Consider the following 23886-nt stretch of genomic DNA (forward strand, 5'->3'; position numbering starts at 1 on the left):
GCTGCAGTAGCTGGTCTGTTTGATCGGAGCACACGAGTGTGCCTTCGCTCCTCACGTGCATCAATGAGCCTTGGTGGAGTTCCTCAAGGCTCCATTTTGGCTCTTGTTTCTTCCACTATTTAAGAGGCATGAAATCCCCATTAAACCGCCACACCGTGCACATCTACTCCAGTCCAGAGACACGATAGCACAGAGCACAATCAAACTTACTAGTCTGCGCAGACTAGAAAAAGTATCAGAGCCATTTGAAATCTGCACAGAATGCTAGATTTTAAAGGGGGGTTGAAACACTCAGTTTCAGTCAATCTCATGTCAATCTTGAGTACCTATAGAGTAGTATTGCATCCTTTATATCTCCGAAAAGTCTTTAGTTTTATTATATTTATAAAAGAAATATAGGCTGTACCGAGTCTTTCCGGAAAAAAACGAGCGGCTGGAGGCCTATCGTGTGGGCGGAGCTAAAGAATGACGAGCGCGCAAAGCGGTGACGTCCTCAAGCGTGGAGAAACTCATGGCTATCGATCTCAGCTAATAGATATGATCCAGAATCATTCGGAGGCTGAAATAAATTGAACAGGAGAAACAGCAACAGCAGGACGTCCGTCTCTGTGGTATGTACTGTATTTAGTGGCCTGTCAACATTTGTGTGTCTTTACTCGCAGTTTATGAGGACATGATTCGGTTTATGGACTATTGTATGCGACTAAACCTTAGCAGTAGCAACCAAAACGGTTTTGCACGTCAGACTAGTGTAACGTTATACAAACAATGGAGTGCATTAGCGCATTTGAATGACGAAGCACGCGATCGTGTCGTTTACTGATGTTTACTCACGCGACGATAGCCAACAGCACAGACATTTGAAGCAGTTTTACTCACCGGCTGCTTCCAAAGCAGGACCGAAACCTTTATCGCTGGGACCGCTCCGTCAAAAACACACTTCTTTGGTATGATTTGGTGAAGTCCTGACAGCAGTGACTTGCTGTGCTCAAGCGTTGAAGTCGCTTGATGTCACAGATAGGAATAAAGTGGAGCGCGGCGGGAGTGTATGGGCGTGCATTTCCTCTCTCGCTCTAGTCACCCTACCGGGAGAAGAGCCCGTACGGCCCATACAAGGACCTTCCGCTCTATTATAGTCAAGGAGACCCATACTCGAAAAAAACTCTCCGAAACTTCTGAGAAACCAGAAGTATTTTTGACACACTCTATCAAACGTCCAACATTAGTTTTTGAAACGTTGTCTATGTTTAGGATGGGAATCCAAGTCTTTAACAGTGTAAAAAGCTCAGTATGCATGAAACAGCATTTCACCCCCCCCTTTAAAGCAAAATGGCGGTGATTATGCGGAGAAACTATTAAAGATTAGGAGGAAACTGCAGCTTTAACGAGCTCAATGGCTCTGGCCGAGCTGTGATAAACGGAACGCTATTGGCTATTTTAAAAAGGGGAGGAGCTGCTCAATATATCCCACCCTGTCTTCCTGTTTCAGTGGAAATGACGTCAACACACTGAATAATGCTGCACGTTTCAAGGCCCTTCAGTGGGCCTTTAAATTCAAGATGGACAGATTAAGGGTACGCATAAGGAGCCTGTGTCCTTATTCTGTCCCAACTGTAGGAACTGGGCCAGTCTTTGTGTGTTTACTTTCTCTGAGGACAATCATTTTATATATATGGTGGCATAAAAAACTGTCACGAATGAGCAATGAGAAACACACCTTTTTCCTATATAGAATACACAAGTAGTCTAGCTAATGCATTGTCCAGAGCACTTCTGTGATGACTTTAAAATGTCTTTTCTATAAGTTGTGGCACACTTTAGGGTGCGTGTCCCCGGGCAACATGATTCCAGGATCAAACAACTGAAAATGTTTGCAGAGCATTATCAATTCATCAGATTGTGCTACTTAATACAACTGAAAAATAACTACAGTTCTTCTTTGCATAGTGAAAAGTAAACAACATTTTTCAACTCATCAAGATTAGCAGCCACACATTTCGTGTTTGCCTTCGGAAGATCAACAGTTCATAAAGGTGAACAAATTACCATAAGGCAGAGGAAGATCAAGATTTATGGTTTCCCCTGGGGTATCCATTACCATTAAGCATGAAAGAGATCAAAAAGATGCAGAATATTCATGTAGAATTTGCATTTCACTTTTGCCGTTAAACTTCCACATCAAGAGTTTGACCCCTTGCATGTCAAACATCTCATTAATTCTACCAGTTCATCAATCTGTCTCTCTCTCTCTCTCTCTCTCTCTCTCTCTCTCTGTTCCTCTTTCTGCCTGTATTAACTCTCTTTAGCTTTAAAGAAAGTATTTACCACTAAATTTATATATTCAGCAGTGAGCATTATTGCATAACCCTCCACACTAAGGTGCCACTCAGAATGTTTTAAACATGAGATAAGATGAATTTGTGCACTTATTCTAGACTCAGCTTAATTCATCTTGCTTAAAATCATTCATTCTGGCTTCAGTAAGTCACTCCAAGGTTCTTGTTTTGCATCTAATTGATGTGTTTTTTTCTTAAAACTGACTGAAGAATAAATGTTCTGTAAGATTTACATTTACAATTAATCATTTAGCAGACGCTTTTATCCAAAGCGACTTACAAAAAAGGGGAGAGCAATAGAAGCAACGAAACAAACAAGGCCAACAACCTGTAAGAGCTGTAAGAGCTGTAAGAAATCTCAATTAATTAGCACAGTACACAATTATTATTATTATTTATTTATTTTTTTATAGCCATCTACTCACGTACGCAAATACAGAACACTAGATTTTGATAGCGAAGATAAGATAACAAACCAACAAGATGTGTTAGTTGTGTTTTATTTAACTTGCAGGAAAATGCAACCTAGCATTTTTAAATAAAAATAACATTTATTTGTTTTTTATTTGTATTTTTTGTTGTATTTTTTACTAATACATTCAAACCAGAATTTATTCAGATGCCTTCAACATTTTCTCAAATTATCAGTTCGCTATAGTTTCGAAAATGGTAATAAAACATGACAAGCACTCAGAGTTGAACTGTGTCAGAACAAATTCATATTGGTAATGTCAGAAAACTTTGATAGAAAGGTGTGAAATGGATTACAATCAACCAATCAGCTGTTAAATTTAGATGTCGATATATTTTTGTACTGGTGGGTGCAGGACACTATAGTTCATTTATGTAAGTGGGGATAGCAAAATAAAGTAAACTGTGACATATATCCACAACTTTCCGGCGAGTCTTAGTGGGCGTCGCCATGACACTCGATACTTCCGGTTGACGGTATCTCAGTTCCGGTTTAGCAGACAAAACAGTTATGCTGCGTTCATCAGACGCAAGTGACGCGAATAAATAGCGCTATTCGCGCGAACATGGACGCGTGAACAATTTGACTCCATTCGCTTCATTCACTACACAACAGACGCGAATTTACGTCATAGGAGGGGCTTCTGCCAGGCAGCGGCAGTCAGAAGGACGAGCCGAGTTAAGGCTGCTCTCGCTGAGGTTAATGAGCGCTGAGCGCCTGGGTCTCTCACCTCAGAAACCTACTTGCTTCCATAAACCATGCAACATAAACGGACCCGTTTGACGTGTTGCCTAGCCCAACGAGCTTCAAATAAACTCAAGAATTGTGATGTAGAAGTAATATTTATATTTTAATATTTGTAATTAAAATTTGTCAATACAATTTGTAGTAGACTTTTTTTTTAATCAACATGAAAATAGATGCATGAACTTCAATTAATTTAAGTGCATTGTAATAAAAATTAACATTTCATTGCTGTAAATTTAACTATTGAGTTTATATATTAGTTTAACCTATTTAAAATACTGCAGTACAACTGTATAATTTTTTTGCAAGGGGTATGTTTATTGTTTTCAATAATTTACAGTAATTATAATTTTTCAATATTATTTGGAGTCAATATTATAATTATTGAATAATTTTCAATAATTTACAGATTTATTGTGTAGCAAGACCGCTCTAACAGCCTAAAAATAGAGACCTGCACTCCCGCGGGACCCAGCACAACCGAGTGCGGCGTGGGATCATATTTGATGGGTGAATGCGGATGCGGGTGAACAAAATAAATAACTAGAAACAAATAAACCTTTATTTATAATACAATAAAAATCGATTTATAGGCTCATGGACGGAGGGTAACTCTCGCTGGTTCATAGGAACAGCCAAGCCTACCACACAGTGGCAAAATGTGTTCACCGTATAACTCTGGTGAACCGCTTAGTGCTAACAGATATTAGTAAGTTCTTTTAAGATAGTCAGATCCATGCGACCATCTGGAACATGTGATCATTTTACCTGAAGCGGTGTTGTAAAAGTCTACTCCTGAATCCTGATAATACAACCAAGCATTTAGCTGATAACAGTACAGACTAACGTAAACCGGAAGTTTGTTACCGGCGTGTTCTACGTTGCCATAGCGATCATGGAAAAGGTCAGAGTTCGGGAAAGTTGTGGATACCTTAAAATTCTACCACTATAATTGATAAATATTTGGGCCCAAAATTATTTAGACACTTGGAGCTTACCACGTTTTGCTTAAAGCTACACTGTGTAACTTTTCCGTCCACTAGAGGGCGCCTATTCAAAACAAAGGTGTAGTTTGATGACGCCAAGTTTGAGCGCAGAATCTTGGAAAAGAATCGGGACAGGACTCAGGCAGAAATCATGTTCATGAATGCGGTTATTAACGTTACTGTAGTATGAAGCAGAGCAGGACCGAGTGTTGTGGGGCTGAGCTCAGCCGCTGCAGCGATTGTTAATGAGATTAAGGCAACACACGGCTCGGGACTTTTATTATGACGGGACAGTCACCTGCGCCCCATTTCCGCTTCTTGGTCATGAGTATGAGGTAGCGCAGCTCTGTTTATCATATAGATCTGGGGAATTTGGAGGCCAAATCAACACCTCAAACTCGTTGTTCGTTCTCCTCAAACTGTTCCTGAACCATTTTTGCTTTGTGGTAGGGCGCATTATCCTTCTGAAAGAGGACACAGCCACCAGGGAATACCGTTTCCATGAGAGGGTGTACATGGTCTGCAACAATGCTTAGGTAGGTGGTACATGTCAAAGTAACATCCACACAGATGGCAGGACCCAAGGTTTCCCAGCAGAACATTGCCCAAAGCATCACACTGCCTCCATCGGCTTGCAAGTGACACACACACACCCGGTCATCCACGTGATGTAAAAGAAAACATGATTCATCAGACCAGGCCACCTTCTTCCATTGCTCTGTGGTCCAGTTCTGATGCTCACGTGTCCACTGTTGGTGCTTCCGGCGGTGGACAGGGGTCAGCATGGGTACCCTGACTGGTCTGCGGCCCCATACTGTGTGCACACCTCACAAATGGCTGTTAATTGGATTATTTCGTTAGCAAACATGTAACTATAAATGTTCAGTTCTTTCCATCAATCTTTTTTTTTTACTCTCACATTTAAAATTTCATGAGGTTAACTTTAGCCCTGTTTTCACCAAAATTACCCGGAAAAATTTGTACCAGGAACTTTTTTACAGGAACTTTTCTTCCCCCCAAACCTGCAACTGTCTGCGTTTCCACCGCGATAAAATTCCGTGAAGATTAGACTTCCGATAGTCTGGTGATGTAGGAATGCGCGCGACTGCTCCTCCAAGTCAGTGACGGACAGTAATCATTTTTGCGCAATACTATATTCGCGTTTACAAGCACACTTTTTTTTTCATTCCAATTGAAAGATTTAGTGGACTGTTTACATGAGACGTTATCTAAACCAATCTGGTGTTTACATGTGATGACTTTCAATCGCAAATCGACTTTGTTTGCCGCATCAAAAATGTCAACGCTGTTTTCTCCAGCAGCTGAATGTGTTAACTGTAGCCATAGCAACTCTTAACGACCACCAGGAGTAATACAGTATTATATAAGCTATTTATTTGTTGTAAAGTGTAATAATCATCTCAGAAATTTTTTTTTCTTAAAAGTCATTAAAGTAAAAACTGCCTGGGGCAATATACGCTGTGTCATTATTCCAACATTATCTTCATAACTTACGAAATAAAAAGTTTACCCCTCAGAAAAATGAACTTTCCTCTCTCGTCAACATGAGCGCGGCGCGCGCTGTCATGTCATGTAAGGACGCACACTTAAAAGTAATCGGTCAGGTCGTTTACATGGTGAACAATAGACTGTAAAAAAATAAATAACGAGTATGGATGAGATTCAAGCTGTGCTGCTTTTGCTGGTTTACTAAAGAGGTAATTAAAAATGACAGAAAAGAGCATAGCATATTCAGAAACTTGTAAAGCTAGATTTAAAATGACAATGTATATTATTATCAGCTATTACGGACATCGAACGTGAGATGGCTGAGACGAACGCATCGCGTGCCATCAGACAGAGAGCAAGACTGATATTTACTGAACGCAGAACAAACCTCGCAAAAGACTTTTAAAAATGCCGGTTGAAATAAAAGGCTGCGTGAGCTCAACCAATCAGTATGTTCAGCGCCCAATTCCCGCCCTCGAAAGTTCCTGAACTTTAAAAAAAAGTACTACCTCGCGTTCAGGGCCGTTTGGAGGGGGAAATATTTACCCGGAACTTCATTTAGACCCTGGTTCCTGTGGTCTAAACACACGAGTACCACCCCAAAGTTCCTGGTTCCTGGGTAAAGTTCCTGCGGTGGAAACGGGGCTTTATACCTTTATAACTTATACACTTGTGGTCAGTTTGCACATACCGATCAACATCCTTGTTTGCTTTGCAGCCCCTTTAAATAAAGTTTAAAAAGTGACCCTATACGTCAGATCATCCACAAATCTTTCTACAGCATTGTTGGCAGGGCAGCCAGAGCGAATTTTGACAGTGAACGCACAGATACGCAACAAACTGTGATGCACTGTGTATTCTGACACCTTTCTATCAGAACCAGCATTAACTTCTTGAGCAATCTGATCTACAGTAGCTCGTCTGTTTGATCAGACCACACGGGCCAGCCTTCGCTCCTCACGTGCATCAATGAGCCTTGGCCACCCATGACCCTGTCACCAGTTCACCACTGGTCCTTCATTGGAGCACTTTTGATAGAGACTGACCACTGCAGACCGGGAACAGCCCACAAGAGCTGCAGTTTTGGAGATGCTCTGTTTGTTTAGTTAATTACTGAATTAAACAAACTACTTAAAAATCTCACTGGCAGTTAGCTGAGGGTTTTATCACATTAGTTTTCTATTGAATGATTCTGAAGTTCTCAGTTCTATTGTAAAGAGCTGGTTATGTATTAGTCATAAAACGTATCTGAGATGCCACTGAGCAAATCAAATGAAAGATGGCAAACAGTTTGGTTTGAAGTGCAGACCCCGCCCACCCACCAACTCTCACACTCGCAATTATCTCCTCTTATTCCATATACCATAGACCGGAGGGAATCGTTTCCATGACAATGCCCGTCTGATGGGTAAATGAAAGCAGAAGATATTCCAGATGCATCCGAGGTTCCTATATGAAAAACACGCTGCATTCTGATCAGAGGGCTGCTTTCAGACGAGCCTTCAGAGGAGAGGCGCCCTGTAATCAAAGAGCTGTGAAAGAGTTTATATGTAAAAGTATTTTCCATCAGGTGAAGCCCTCCTCACATGGCGGTCTGTTCAGAGGAGGTTAATGCGTTTTAATGACAAAATGGGGGAGGGTGATGCACTCTTGCCACTCTGCCTAATGCTGAAGACCCCTGCTGTTCTCCTAATGGTCACAGAGAGAGAGAGAGAGAGAGAGAGAGAGAGAGAGAGAGAGAGAGAGAGAGAGAGAGAGAGAGAGAGAGAGAGAGAGAGAGAGAGAGAGAGAGCAAGGATGGCTGTATCGCCCAGAGGCTAATAGCAGACACAACCACATTAGCGGTGTCCTGTGCCATCTCTCCTCAGCAGAGCTCTGTGGGTAGAGAGGATATTAAACTGTCCCAACAGGTGCTGCTGTCACTGCACACACACATACAACCCGACGAGATCTGGAGAATGCTGCCTGTATACATTAGTAATCCTAAATATTTGAAAAATAATAAATGTATGCAACTTTGAAAATGTCATTTTCAGCAGTATATATATATATACAGAACTGCCTTAATTCTACGTGGCATTGATTCAACAAGGTGCTGAAAGCATTCTTTAGAAATGTTGGCCCATATTGATAGGATAGCATCTTGCAGTTGATGGAGATTTGTGGGATGCACATCCAGGGCACGAAGCTCCCGTTCCACCGCATCCCAAAGATGCTCTATTGGGTTGAGATCTGGTGACTATGGGGGCCATTTTAGTTCAGTGAACTCATTGTCATGTCCAAGAAACCAATTTGAAATGATTTGAGCTTTGTGACATGGTGCATTATCCTGCTGGAAGTAGCCATCAGAGGATTGGTACATGGTGGCCATAAAGGGATGGACATGGTCAGAAACAAAGCTCAGGTAGGCTGTGGCATTTAAACGATGCCCAATTGGCACTAAGGGGCCTAAAGTGTGCCAAGAAAACATCCCCCACACCATTACACCACCACCAACAGCCTGCACAGTGATAACAAGGCATGATGGATCCATGTTCTCATTCTGGTTACATCAAATTCTGACTCTACCATCTGAATGACTCAACAGAAATCGAGACTCATCAGACCAGGCAACATTTTTCCAGTCCTCAACTGTCCAACTTTGGTGAGCTTGTGCAAATCATAGCCTCTTTTTCCTATTTGTAGTGGAGATGAGTGGTACCCGGTGGGGTCTTCTGCTGTTGTAGCCCATCCGCCTCAAGGTTGTGCGTGTTGTGGATTCACAAATGCTTTGCTGCATACCTCGGTTGTAACGAGTGGTTATTTCAGTCAAAGTTGCTCTTCTATCAGCTTGAATCAGTTGGTCCATTCTCTTCTGACCTCTAGCATCAACAAGACACACACACACACACACACACACACACACACACACACACACACACACACACACACACACACACACACACACACACACACACACACACACACACACACTGGCAAACAAACAAATTAGCCACAACAAAATTGACCAAATATTTTGCTGTCTTTTTTTGCATATAGCAAAAATCCCACAAATACTGTAGATAAAGTAACAGTTTGTTTGAGTATAATCTGTACTCTGGCAAAGGCCAAAACATGAGCCTGATGGACTTGTTCTTAAGCCACCTCTTGGTTGTCTTTGCAAGTTGGGCAAGAGCATTGTCTGGATGAAAAATAACATCTGATCATTCTTCTTTACATAACAACTTTTCATTTGTGGAAAGCAAGACATTCTGCAATATTCTCCTGTACTCTGAAGCATTAAATGGCTTTTCAAAGTGAAGCAGCTCACAAATCCCAGCCCTAAAAAGACTCCCCACACGACGACACAGTCTCTGTGCTTCACTGTGCTAGAGATGCATTTATTATTGTAATTTTCAGCAGATTTTCGAAGACACCACTCTGTTTCATTGTGATTCATCAATCCTCACACACAACTTCCCATATTCTGCCAAAGCATCATTCTGCCATATATTTATGTTCATGTAGTATTTCTTACCATAAATTATATATGATTATATATTAATTAATGCTGTCAAACCGATGCATAAAACATAAAATTTGGTAAATATATCAGGCTATGATTTATTGATGTTTTAGTTCGGAATCTGTTCACCTGTATGATCCAGTTTCCCAGTATGTGCCTTATTTGTTCCCTTGATTGTTCACCTGTTGCCCGATAAATTAGCTTTTTATTTCTTTATTTCTTTATTTATATAGCAAAAATGAACAACAACTGGAGTTGACCAAAGTGCTTTACACAGTCGATTAACAAACAATCATAATTTTAAAAAAAATTTAAGGAAAAAAAGAACCGTCCGCACCCAAATGCTGCAGTGGCGTTTCCAGCCTTGCGGAGTTACACTTAGTTTTAAGTTTATCAACAAATTCAACATTTGATATGTGACTTAACCAACACCCAGAGTCCCTTTGGTGCACTGGTTGAATAGCTGAAACAATCTTAAAAGTAATAGGTAAATGGTCATAGAAATTAGACTCAGATCTTTACATCCTCAATTTGTATATTATGAGTCAAGACCAAGTCTAGCATATGTCCTCGTATCTGGGTGGGGCTTTTGACCCATTGTGACAAATCTGTTAAAAATTGTTAAGAGGCACAAAGATATCCTTTACGTGTATGCCCCCATAACTGCCAATCCGGTTTGTTTCAGGGTTTTTTTTTCTTTCTATAAACTGTACTAACAAAGGTATAACCATCAAGATTAACTGAAAAATTCCCCTGAGTGTCTTTTAAATGTTAACAAAGTCATTATGACATTAGTTGTTTTAGTCCACAGCCTAAGCAAATGCTCCACTCTTCTCCACAATGGTAACCCACAATCATTTAAATCGTTCTAATAATTCCAACATAATTGAATATTAAACCCTATTAAACCCAATCAAGTCTCCCCCTTTCTCATTATGCTGAGAGAGAAAAAGAACGGTTACTTATAAAATTACAACATTTACTTGCTCTTGATTTTGCCATATGCAAATCATGCTGGGAACTAACAAGCCCCGCCCAGTTTCAGTTAATGCAACACAAATCATTCATGTAACACAACACAAACAAATTAAGTTTGGCTTCAATTTGACTTTTTTTGATATAATTAAGTTTGGACAAAATGCATAGCAGTTGTGTTGCTTTAGCTCATTTTGATAAAGCATTTTGAACAAGTAGTATAAATCGTTTTTTTTTTTTTTCAGTGTAGGATGTCATTAAATGTGCATGTTAATGCAGGCGTCCCAAAACTTTTTACAATATAGTGTAGATAAAATATTTATATAATTTTATTTCTTCATATAGCCTACATTTTGGACATTTAAATTTTTTATATGAAAATGTGTATGTACAGAAATGTATGATTTTTGTTGTTGTTATTGATATTTTTCACTTTCTTCTCCAGCATCTTTATGTACCCTAAGGTTGGAAATAACGGTGAAAAAAAAAAGTTCAGCTCTGTGGACAAGTACGATTTACTGTGGAAATTGACACAGATGGAGTCTCAACTTGAATCTGTAACTCAAGAGCGAATGTTCCTTCGCGGACGTCACGGTGAGAAACAATTAGGATCCGAAAAAGGCCGTTGAGTGGATTTTATAGCTTTGTCCGCTTACACTGCGATCTTTTCCTTTAATGTGTAAACATGTAGTGTGTTCTGAAGTGATCTAATGCAGAGTGTTCAATGAATGACTAAGTGCTGTCATCATCCTCTCAACATCGTTCTCCATTAATTTTCCCGTTATTAGCTCCTGTGGCTCTGAGCGATTGTTTTTTTCCACCCTGGCTTGATTAAGGATTGCTGCTCTGAGAGCTTCTGGTTGTGGCTTTGAGTCGACAACAATAGATTGGGAGTCTGGGAACACCGTGTTTTTCATGATGTCGGTCTAATAACTCCTGAACTAGCGCCCAGATCTTTTTCTACTCAGCCCCCCTCCCCAACTATATGTTTTTTATTTTACTCCACCCTCTCGTGCTCTTCATAATACAGTTCTGGTAATGTGTGCGTGTCTTTGTTTTTTTATGTACAGAACATCCTAACCCCAATACTGAGTGATGCGTCTGCTGATGTGTTTACCCAACTCTGTGTAATCAGGATGTGACCGCCCACGACCGAATACAGCGCTAGGACGCACACAAACTCCTGTTGCCAAATGAGCCATACTCAGGCTAATATGTTTGAGTTGCAGCTCTGAAACACACTTTACAACCTGTCAGACAGGCCTATACCAGTATAAATGAAGAGCACGTGTGCGCAGAGCTCCAGGAAAACACTTGGAAACCGAGAATGGAGGCTAATAAAGCCGCGGATCATAATGAATGTGATCCCTTTATGCAAGATCGCGATATGATCTACACACAAAACCCAATATGTGTGCCATGCATGAAATGTTATACTGTGGACTAATACTATCAGTCAACTCTGTTGACATGGTGTTCTCGCTTCACTCGCAGTCAAACTAGACAGATAAGATTAAACAAGGAAGTTTGACCGATTTCCTTGAGCACTAATCCTCATGTGAAGACTTCATTAAACATAATTAGCTGTAAATGTGGCGGGTTTTCCATGAGAGTGTGTCGCACGAGTTCAACCGCAATACGAGCGGAAGGCAAAAAAAACATTTGAAGAAAATGTTCTCGACTTTAGGTGGCTATTTGAGGTGCTTTTAGTGGGATGTGACAGGGTTTGTAAACCTTTTGTTTGTAGTTTCATCCATAAACGATGGAAATGGCTGAGCGTGCATGTAAAAAAAAAAAAGTGGACGCTTCCCTACTTGAATGATAATTACGTTGCTGTGAGTTGCCTGGATACAAACCATGTGAAATCATTGGGGGTATCAGAGGTTGCAGCAGAAACACAAATTCCCTTTGTAACAGTAAGTTGCGTTGTGCATTCAATATGCAGAACAAAATTACCGCCTCACTGATATCAATTTACGACAACAGTTTGTGGAAAAACATGGAAACGGTTGAAAGGAACACTGTCTGAAGCGTGTTGGTCCTGAGCGTCTAATCAAGTTTTTGCCATTAGTAAAGGGACGGAGGTGTTTTGAAAGCTCAAAATAACATCCGATGCGCAATAACACACCAATTTTTAAATTCTTTTCAGATGTGATTACCTTCTTAAAAGAAACGGCAGGAACGCCTCAGCTGTCCACAAGTGGAGCTACAATCATAAATCACTTTTACTCATTTAAATGTATGATTTCAGATAAGAAAAATGGGAAGTTTTGTAAAACCTGATGTCCCAGATTGTTCCTGTCCCCAGAGAGAAGTGAGCTACACCAGAGTAGAAGTTAAATCCCATGTGGACGCTTAAGCACTTGGAAAACCCAAGGCCTTCGTTCTCCTAATAACCAGCATGCGTATAGCAATGAGGTTTACCTGCTTTTTTAACATTTGTTATTCCTGTTATGCAGTGCACCTTCTGAATTCTGTAAATAATTTTTTTTTTAAAGTAAATAAAAGCTGGCATTTAAGGTACTATTTCAATTTTTTTGTGTTTTTCCGCCCCCAGGGATCTCCAAACACGGTCCTGAAGGGCCGCTGTCCTGCAGAGTTTAGCTCCAACCCCCTAAATAAACACCTGAACCAGCTAATAAGTGTCTTACAAGGGCCGATTAAGACACTGATTAGTGTGTTCAGGTGTGTTTAATTGGGGCTGGAGCTAAACTCTGCAGGACAGCGGCCCTTCAGGACCGTGTTTGCAGACCCCTGAAGTAAATGCACTTTTCCTGGCCTGCCACTGGTACAAAATGAACACTTTCCACCTGCCAAATGCAAATAAAATAAATTTAAGCAAGTAAATCAAACTGAGTTACTATAGCACTGCTACATAGTAGGGGTGTAATGATTCGTTTTAACAACGATTCGATTCGTATCCCGATTTGAGGTTGTCGATACGATTCAAGGACGATATTGGTTCATTTAGAACGATACGATCGGAAACGATTCAGTAAATTGAAATCGATTCAGTAACCTGAATTTTTTTTTAGCCAAACATTTAAATCAGTGTGACTCAAATAAATACGTGCAGGTGAAGTTTCCAAGATTCCTGTTGTTTGGTATCAGTTTGGTATTTGGTATTGTTTGGTATCAATTAATTATGGATATAAACAAACAAGTAAACAATTAATGGCAAATGTGTTCACATTTTATTTGAATAAAGTGCAACCAACAGTTTAGGTTGAATGAGCAGTGGCAGAACATCTCCGTCTTTTCTAAAGCCAGTGTTTCCACGCACTGGACCACAATGGTGGCTTGATCATTTCTCGCTCGTTGGCTTCTGCTCTGTCATCCGCTGTCATGACAAATCCTGTCCGCGCTGTGTTTTGTATTCTTTGCGCTGCTGCTGGCGCATGCGGCTGACGTCACATATAGGCTGACTGAGGAACGTTTAACGCCTTTATCATTAAAAGTGCTAAGAAAAAACATCCATATAAAGTCTGACATGCTTAAATCAAATGCGTTATTTCCTGTTGATTACCTTTTAAAACGATATTAGATTGATATATGTCGTCCGGAAGGCCAACTTGCTGAGCACAGATCGATGTAGTTGGATCACAGGAATATAAATTGATACATCGATGTAGTAGATGAATCATTACACCCCTACTACATAGTGATTCAAGCCTGATCCTCAAAGTTTTACCTGATGTAAAAAAATGTGCGTAAATCTGAATCAAACGGCTTCTAATTGCGCTACTAAATGTAGTAAATGTAGCCCCTCTGTCTAAGAGCGTTAACACGACAACTATGTACTAAAAACAAAGCATTTTCCTTTTTCGTGTACATATGAGAACGTTGTTAAAACGACCTCCATTCATACGGATCTGCGAAAAACGTCTAAAATGCTGTATTATTCATGCCAGACCAGTAGTTGGCCATGTCACTTTGTAAGGAAATTTCCATAGACGAACATGCACAAGACATCAGCGCTTTAACAAATTCGAATTTTTGTAGTTTATGTGGAGACGAGATAACAGTATTGTTTTCAAACATGTACACTTTGAAACGCACAAGTTTTCAAAAGTTTGGATTTTCAGGCCCCCAAAGCACTATTGTCGTGTAAATGAACGGCCAAAACACATAACAAGTTTTCCTTGTTTAGTTGAAAACGGTGTCATTTAAATGGTCCGTAACAATGATGGAACTGTTTTTCATCTCAGATTTCATCTGACATAGATCTTCTGTCTGCTTGTGAGCCTGTCAAGTGACTCTATTTACAGGATGGAAAGTGAAATTGAAGACACAGGAAAATCTATAAACTGATCATCAATACCAAAGAATAAGAAAAGTTGTAAAAATGGTTTAGAACTGAAACTAATTAAGTTGTGACCGTCTTAATGAGTGAGTCATTGAGTCGATTCAATGAAACGGCTGATTCATTCAAGAATGAGGCAGTCGTTTATGAATCTTTGATTCAACCGATTTATTCAAACGCTGAATCATTCAGTAACACACTGTTGCTGTTAGACACGTTATGGTTTGTTTGGAACTATTTTTGCTGCTGAAATAAAACAAAAACAGTCAATATTGCATTTAAAATGTGACTTGATGATGGAATGGTCATATGAAATCAGTGTCTCATTTTCAATCATGATGTTTTCAGGAGAACGGCACTCTTGGTTGTGTGATGATGTTTAACTGTATCATATGTTGCTATAAATATAAAAACTCCAAATGTAGTTTTTACCACAGTATGTTACTGAGTTTCTCCGTGTGAGAGGCGCTCATTTGTTTTTGATTTATCCTCAAGAGGCTGCGCGACCATCAACACTACCTTTTTACCACCAGTTCATTACATTATATATTATTATTCACTATCGATCGCCACTTACACTAAATGAATGCAGAATCATTCTTGCATGTTGGTGATTCCCTAGATATAATGTTTTTGTTATTAACGTTTTAATCAGGCTGCTTGTCCGGTCAGGCAAGTAAAATTCTGTTTCACTTGCCCCTTCAAAAAAATACACTTATCCCGGACAAGCGTTAATGTCAAGCCCTATATATACATATATATATATATACATATATATACATACATATATATATATATACATATATATACATACATATATATATACACTCTGTCTTATCACACACACACACACACATGCACACACACACACAGAATCTAGTGGTAAAATACATCTACGATACATAATAGTTTTAACTTTATTATTGTAACTCAACTGAGCAAACTAGCTGAGCACAATACTAGAAACTTCTCCCAAGCGCAATGGGCAGGAGCCAGAGAGTATTAACGCAGAGTACTGGCATATTCAGACAGATCCTGTTGTAAGTAATGAAGGTTCAGAGTGACTTTTCAATAAATAGAACACCATCTGTAGCGGGATGTAGATCCAGGTGATGGCTCATCTCTTAACGCCCAGCTTTCACCAGGCTTTGTCGTGGACTACTCCATGGATTTGGGGCTTCAATTGTACGATTATGTACTTTCTGATATGATGTTGACAGGGCTGTTTAAAACTTAAATTGTGCGTCCCCATGAGGAAAATAGCTTATTAATCATACAAATAATGTGTGTTTTTGAGTTAAGGAGTCGGGATAGGGGATAGAATGCGTATGTGTGTGTGGGTTAGGTAAACTGTAAGTTATGGGGACAAAATGTCATGATGTGTGTGTGCTGGGACATCAGTATTTCTTTTTTCATTAATTATAGTGTTTACTGTTGTTTATAAACTTTTTGAAGAGACACTGTGCGGAGGTGACAATGACATACAGCCAAATGCTTAATTTCCAATTACTCACATTTACTTTCAGAGAATTTACATAATAACTAAATTCAATATGCTACATTGAAAAAAAGTATAGCTCATCATAACGCTAGCAAAGCCAAGGTCATGTTTTAATGTTTTGGTACTGCAATCAACAGAGATGTGAAATGCGAGACATAAAAGCTCCAAGATGTACATTATTTATACATTTATTTCACTTACTGAATACTTAAAAAGGTTATGCAGTGTTTGATAAATAAACAGTAATAACCTTGATTATTTTGAATAAATATGTACTTATAAATAAACAAATCTAGTATTAGCCTTTATAGTTAAAAAGTAATTATAATTCCTAAATGTAAATGTACTTAAAAATATATATATAAACCAAAATTGATATACAAGTTTGCTTTTTTATTTAAATTAGTCAGTGTCATGTACTAATTGTAGTAATAACTATGAATTATGCATAATTACATGAAACTAATCCTTGCTTAAATAGTATTAAATATGTAGTTAGAATGCAACAAGGACACCATAACAGTGTAAAATTATACACACTCACCTAAAGGATTATTAGGAACACCATACTAATACTGTGTTTGACCCCCTTTCACCTTCAGAACTGCCAAGGTGCTGAAAGTATTCTTTAGAAATGTTGGCCCATATTGATAGGATAGCATCTTGCAGTTGATGGAGATTTGTGGGATGCACATCCAGGGCACGAAGCTCCCGTTCCACCACATCCCAAAGATGCTCTATTGGGTTGAGATCTGGTGACTGTGGAGGCCATTTTAGTTCAGTGAACTCATTGTCATGTTCAAGAAACCAATTTGAAATGATTTGAGCTTTGTGACATGGTGCATTATCCTGCTGGAAGTAGCCATCAGAGGATGGGTAAATATTGGCCATAAAGGGATGGACATGGTCAGAAACAATGCTCAGGTAGGCTGTGGCATTTAAACGATGCCCAATTGGCACTAAGGGGCCTAAAGTGTCTCAAGAAAACATTCCCCACACCATTACACCACCACCACCAGCCTGCACAGTGATAACAAGGCATGATGGATCCATGTTCTCATTCTGTTTAGAGCCAAATTCTGACTCTACCATCTGAATGTCTCAACAGAAATTGAGACTCATCAGACCAGGCAACATTTTTCCAGTCTTCAACTGTCCAATTTTGGTGAGCTTGTGCAAATTGTAGCCTTTTTCCTATTTCTAGTGGAGATGAGTGGTACCCGGTGGGGTCTTCTGCTGTTGTAGCTCATCCGCCTCAAGGTTGTGCGTGTTGTGGCTTCACAAATGCTTTGCTGCATACCTCGGTTGTAACGAGTGGTTATTTCAGTCAAAGTTGCTCTTCTATCAGCTTGGATCAGTTGGCCCATTCTCCTCTGACCTTTAGCATCAACAAGGCATTTTCACCCACAGGACTGCCGCATACTGGATTTTTTACCTTTTCACACCATTCTTTGTAAACCCTAGAAATGGTTGTGTGGGAAAATCCCAGTAACTAAGCAGACTGTGAAAAACTCAGTACCAACAACCATGCCAAGCTCAAAATTGCTTAAATCCCCTTTCTTTCCCATTCTGACATCCAGTTTGGAGTTCAGGAGATTGTCTTAAACAGGACCACACCCCTACATGCATTGAAGCAACTGCCATGTGATTGGTTGATTAGATAATTGTATTAATGAGACATTGAACAGGTGTTCCTAACAATCCTTTAGGTGAGTGTATATATACACTGTGTGTTTCCCCTATCAATATTCAATTAAACTATATAGTTTGGGGCAAGAAAAAAACATTCCTTTGGGAGTACCTTTAACTGAACTGTAACTATTTGACGGGGTTTCTATCTTATCTGAAGACAAATGTTAGGAAGATAATTGTGCAGTTCTACATCCCACAAAGCTTTGTTTAAATGTTAATAAAACACATATCAAAAGGGCTCATTACTCTTCTCAATAATTCCTCAATTATTCAGGCCAGTGTTTGAAGACACATGAGCCTGGAGCTATGTGTTATTCACCTCTGTGTTTAACCACTGTTTAACTTGCACAAAGTTGTTTTAAAGTAGTTTGGTGAAGCATTTTCAATGCAGAGAGCATAAATGGCACGTTTCTGCGGCTCTAAATAAATTAATAATTCATCATTAAATGCATAAGGCTGTGTTTGTCCTGTTATAGCCCATTCACCTCAAGGTTGTGGGTGTCGTGGCTTCACAAATGCTTTGCTGCATACCTCGGTTGTAACGAGTGGTTATTTCAGTCAAAGTTGCTATTCTGCCAGCTTGAATCAGTCGGCCCATTCTCCTCTGACCCCTAGCATCAACAAGGCATTTTCGCCCACAGGACTGCTGCATACTGGTTGTTTTCCCCTTTTCACACCATTCTTTGTAAACCCTAGATATGGTTGTGCGGGAAAATCCCGGTAACTGAGCAGATTGTGAAATACTCAGACCGACCCGTCTGGCACCAACAACCATGCCACACTCAAAATTGCTTAAATCGCCTTTCTTTCCCATTCTGACATTCAGTTTGGAGTTCAGGAGATTGTCTTGACCAGGACCACACCCCTACATGCATTGAAGCAACTGCCATGTGATTGGTTGATTAGATAATTGTATTAATGAGACATTGAACAGGTGTTCCTAACAATCCTTTAGGTGAGTGTATATACACTGTGTGTTTCCCCTATCAACATTCAATAAAACTATATAGTTTGGGGCAAGAAAAAAACATTCCTTTGGGAGTGCCTTTAACTGAACTGTAACTATTTGATGGGGTTTCTATCTTATCTGAAGATAAATGTTAGGAAGATAATTGTGCAGTTCTACATCCCACAAAGCTTTGTTTAAATGTTAATAAAACACATATCAAAAGGGCTCATTACTCTTCTCAATAATTCCTCAATTATTCAGGCCAGTGTTTGAAGACACATGAGCCTGGAGCTATGTGTTATTCACCTCTGTGTTTAACCACTGTTTAACTTGCACAAAGTTGTTTTAAAGTAGTTTGGTGAAGCATTTTCAATGCAGAGAGCATAAATGGCACGTTTCTGCGGCTCTAAATAAATTATCGCTCTAAATAAATTAATAATTAATCATTAAATGCATAAGGCTGTGTTTGTCCTGCATGCTATATTAGAGAGATAAACCTATGTAGTGGGAAAACAGCAGACAGTTTAATGGCTGGCAGGCCTGAAAAGTGCAAAGAAACTGAAGGACTGTAATAGAGGTCAGGTGACCCGTGTCGCAATTGAGCAATACATACATGCAACACAATGTCCCCTCGTGGACCCATTCGGAGATGGAAAAGCACAAGTCCAGCAAACAAGGGTATGAAATTGAACCATATATATATATATATATATATATATATAAAATGGCCAAAAAGGCCACTGTTTGGATTTAAAAAGGCAATAAATTACCATGACAATTTCATTTCAAATGAGCGGTAATTAAAAAAAAAAATGTCATGCTTATTTACTAAAAATGTCTACACTTTTGTCTAAATTTGAATGAGAGCTCTGTGTAACATGCAGTTGCTGTAACTCTTGTGCTCTGGGCGAAGGAGGACTGATTAACTAATATTGTTTCTGGAAGCTGTGCATAGCAGTTAGATATTAGCTCATGCGATTACAAGCACAATGTATGAGTGCTGTCAGAAGATAAAGACAAAGGGAAATGATTCTGAGGGGTGGAGGGATGCTGAGCTCCAGATACTCCACAAGTGCGTCAGCGCTAATAAGCTGAAGAGCCAACAGCTGAAAAATATCAGCCAATAGGATATCCGGAGAGCATCTGCGTCACAATCACAACCTAATGACACTATGTAGATGACTAAACCTTGAATCAAGTGTGAACATAGAGCAACACATAGGCTTGTTACTTGTCACATCGCATGTGTGTTTGGTTGGCAATGTTGGGAAACGTAGTTTGCGCACCGGAGAGATGGCTTGCTCTAACCAACAGAGCTTAAAAAAAAAAAAAAAAAAAAAATCCTTATTTCTGGTGCCATACGCTATTATTTTTTAGCTAATGTTTTAGCAACATAGCATTGGTTTGGCTCCATTTTGGTGCATATAACACCATCCAATCAAACTATTCTCAAATGAATGTATCTTGCTTTACAGAGATGTTTAAATGGAAACAAACAGAAAGGCTTTTGCCATATGCATTGGCATGCAAAATGTGACTCTTTTACCACGCACGGGGCACACAAGAGCGCAGCGCTCTTCTTAATTAGATGTGAAGTGTGAATTCAGCTAAAGTGACTCTGGAAGAACATAATTGACAAAAAATGGCTATTGTTTGGCAGGAAAGGGTGGTTGGGGGTTTGGAAAGCATAAAGGTACTGATGCATCCAACAATGCCTCAAAAATCAGAGTGGGTTACAGAAGCGGCACAAAAAAAATGCTCTTCAAAATTTAAAACGTCTAATGTAGAATCACACATGGTGATAGCCCTCCTCAGCAACACAACAATAAAGAGGTACTCAACTTCAAGATAAAGAGGGCCAAATTCAATTCATATATATATTCGATTTAGCATATATATTATTATTATTATTATTATTATTATTATTATTATTATTATATGCTTTTACACTGTTAAAGACTTGGATTCCCATGCTAAAAAGTGATTTAGCGCAAGTGTTTTTGTTTGTTCCCTGCATTTCGGCGATGATTGTTTTATAAACAAGGCCCAGTTCAACTCTGGATTTGCAGATCGTCTAATGCTGAAAGACGGAACGGCCCCAGCAATTAAGATTCACGGTAATGCGTTGGAACTGCAGGCAGTTAAGTGAGTAAAACGTGTCCTGCCACTCAGCCTTGTTACAGTGCATCTGTCTTTTATAAATATGACAACTAAAGTATTTTATAGTTATATGAATAGCTAAACACTTTTCAGAGATATCCAATACTACTCTATATGTACTCAAGACTGTCATGAGACAGAAACTGTGTGTGATACCACGCCTTTAAAAACGGGGTGTAGGGAGCTCTGGGTAGATGTAGTAACTTTGTTTTCTGGCAGTTGCACTCATCTTTTGAATGGACAGAAGCACTGATCCTCATCCATCTCCTAAATCTCTCACGGCTGGCTCCTAGAGCCACACCCCGGTACACTGCTTCAGCTGGCGGGCTAAACGGTGTGAGGGGGTGACGTCTACACTGCATCACTGGGTAAATTAACTCCCATGATGGAGTCACTGGCCAACTACCAACTATGGTTTGAAAAAGCAGGGAAAGCAGATCTCTTTAGCTTTGGCAGACCATCTGCTTAGTAGAGGGAAACTCTGATGTAAAACCAACAGCCCGAAGACCTCACTGTCACCACTGAACCCCGGTTTAAAGGTTGGGGTCAGATCTGCGCACACTGCGTTCCCCTTGAAAGCTCCTCTGTGCAGACAAGAAGGAAATACTCACGTCACACCAAACTCCATGAATTTTTCTTCTGCTTTTTGGAGCAGGGAAAACTTCTTCAAGTCCTCCGTGATGCAGTCATCATCACTCTGTACAAGAACAAAGGGGGGAAGTCAGACTGTTCCAGCTATCGTGGCATAACATTTCTGCCCGTCGCTGGCAAAATCCTCGCAAGGGTACTGCTGAATGAATTGGTACCTGTGATAGCAAAAGATCACATTCCAGAGACACAATGTAGCTTCAGAGCCAACCGGGGAACCACTGACATGGTGTTTGTCCTGATGCAGATTCAAGAGAAATGCCGGGAACAAAACAAAGCACTGTACGTCACCTTCTTTGAGAAAAGCATTCGATACTGTGAGCAGGCAGGGATTTTGGAAAATTCTGAAAAGGCTAGGCTGCCCTCTGAAATTCCTCACCATGATCATCCAGCTTCACGAAGACCAGCTTGGACAAGTCAGACATAACACTCAGACAACATAGCACTCAGACAGACAACTCTCGCAAGCCCTTCCCTATTTCAAATGGTGTGAAACAGGGCTGTGTTCTTGCCCTGACACGGTTCACCATTTTTATCAGCATGATGCTCCAGCAAACCTCAGACGGCCTCGACGATACTGATGGCCTTTAAATTCATATTAAATCTGCTCTTGATTGAGCTCTGGAATCTCCCTTACTGGAAGAGACTCGGGAATTTCTCTCACTGGAACAGACTCAGGAATTTCTCTCACTGGAACAGACTCAGGAATTTCTCTCACTGGAACAGACTCAGAAATTTCTCTCACTGGAACAGACTCAGAAATTTCTATCACTAGAACAGACTCAGGAATTTCTATCACTAGAACAGACTCAGGAATTTCTCTCACTAGAACAGACTCAGGAATTTCTATCACTAGAACAGACTCAGGAATTTCTATCACTAGAACACACTCAGGAATTTCTCTCACTGGAACAGACTCAGGAATTTCTCTCACTAGAACAGACTCAGGAATTTCTCTCACTAGAACAGACTCAGGAATTTCTCTCACTAGAACAGACTCAGGAATTTCTCTCACTGGAACAGACTCAGGAATGTCTATCACTAAAACAGACTCAGAAATTTCTCTCACTTGAACAGACTCAGGAATTTCTCTCACTGGAACAGACTCAGAAATTTCTGTCACTAGAACAGACTCAGAAATTTCTATCACTAGAACAGACTCAGGAATTTCTATCACTAGGACAGACTCAGGAATTTCTATCACTAGAACAGACTCAGGATTTTTTCTCACTGGAACAGACTCAGGAATTTCTATCACTAGAACAGACTCAGGAATTTATATCACTAGAACAGACTCAGGAATTTCTCTCACTGGGACAGACTCAGGAATTTATATCACTAGAACAGACTCAGGAATTTATATCACTAGAACAGACTCAGGAATTTCTCTCACTGGGACAGACTCAGGAATTTATATCACTAGAACAGACTCAGGAATGTCTTTCATTGGAACCGACTCAGGAATTTCACACAGGGGAACCGACTTGAGAATTTCTCTCACTTGAACAGACTTAGGCCTAGTTCAGACTGCACGATGTTCAAACTTGTCGGGTCACTGCTCTTTTTACATTGCATGACTGGGGTGATTGGTAGCATTCTGTCCCTGCTGTGTTCACACTGCACGATAGATTGGCGACAGAGGGGTTCACACTGCGTGACTGTACAAGAGGAAGAATCACCAACAACTCTCTCTCTCCGGTGCGCAAACTACGTTTCCCAACATTGCCAACCAAACACACATGCGATGTGACAAGTAACAATATGCGCGAGCAATAAGTTCTCAAGCGAGATTTGGAATTGTTATTAAAAATAATGAACTGCACAAAGTTTGCTCCAAATTGTCTGTGTGCTGATATGTGGAGAAAATGAAAAAAATATATTGCGGTGGAAATTGTGGGAGAGACAAAGGGAGCAAGGATTGTGTTCTGCAAAGAGAGTTTGAGCTAGATAAATAATTTTGCAATGTGCTGCTGCTGCGGCTGAACGTGCAAATGTTTGGGCTTTGTTTCAGTTTGATAGAATTGTAAATATATGTATTAAAATACTGATGTTCTGTCTATAACTCCTCCCTGAACTTCCCACTGCCCTGTATATTGCCCTCTC

This window comes from Pseudorasbora parva, chromosome 14 (assembly GCF_024679245.1).
Source record: "Pseudorasbora parva isolate DD20220531a chromosome 14, ASM2467924v1, whole genome shotgun sequence".
In the NCBI taxonomy this organism is placed as follows: domain Eukaryota; kingdom Metazoa; phylum Chordata; class Actinopteri; order Cypriniformes; family Gobionidae; genus Pseudorasbora; species Pseudorasbora parva.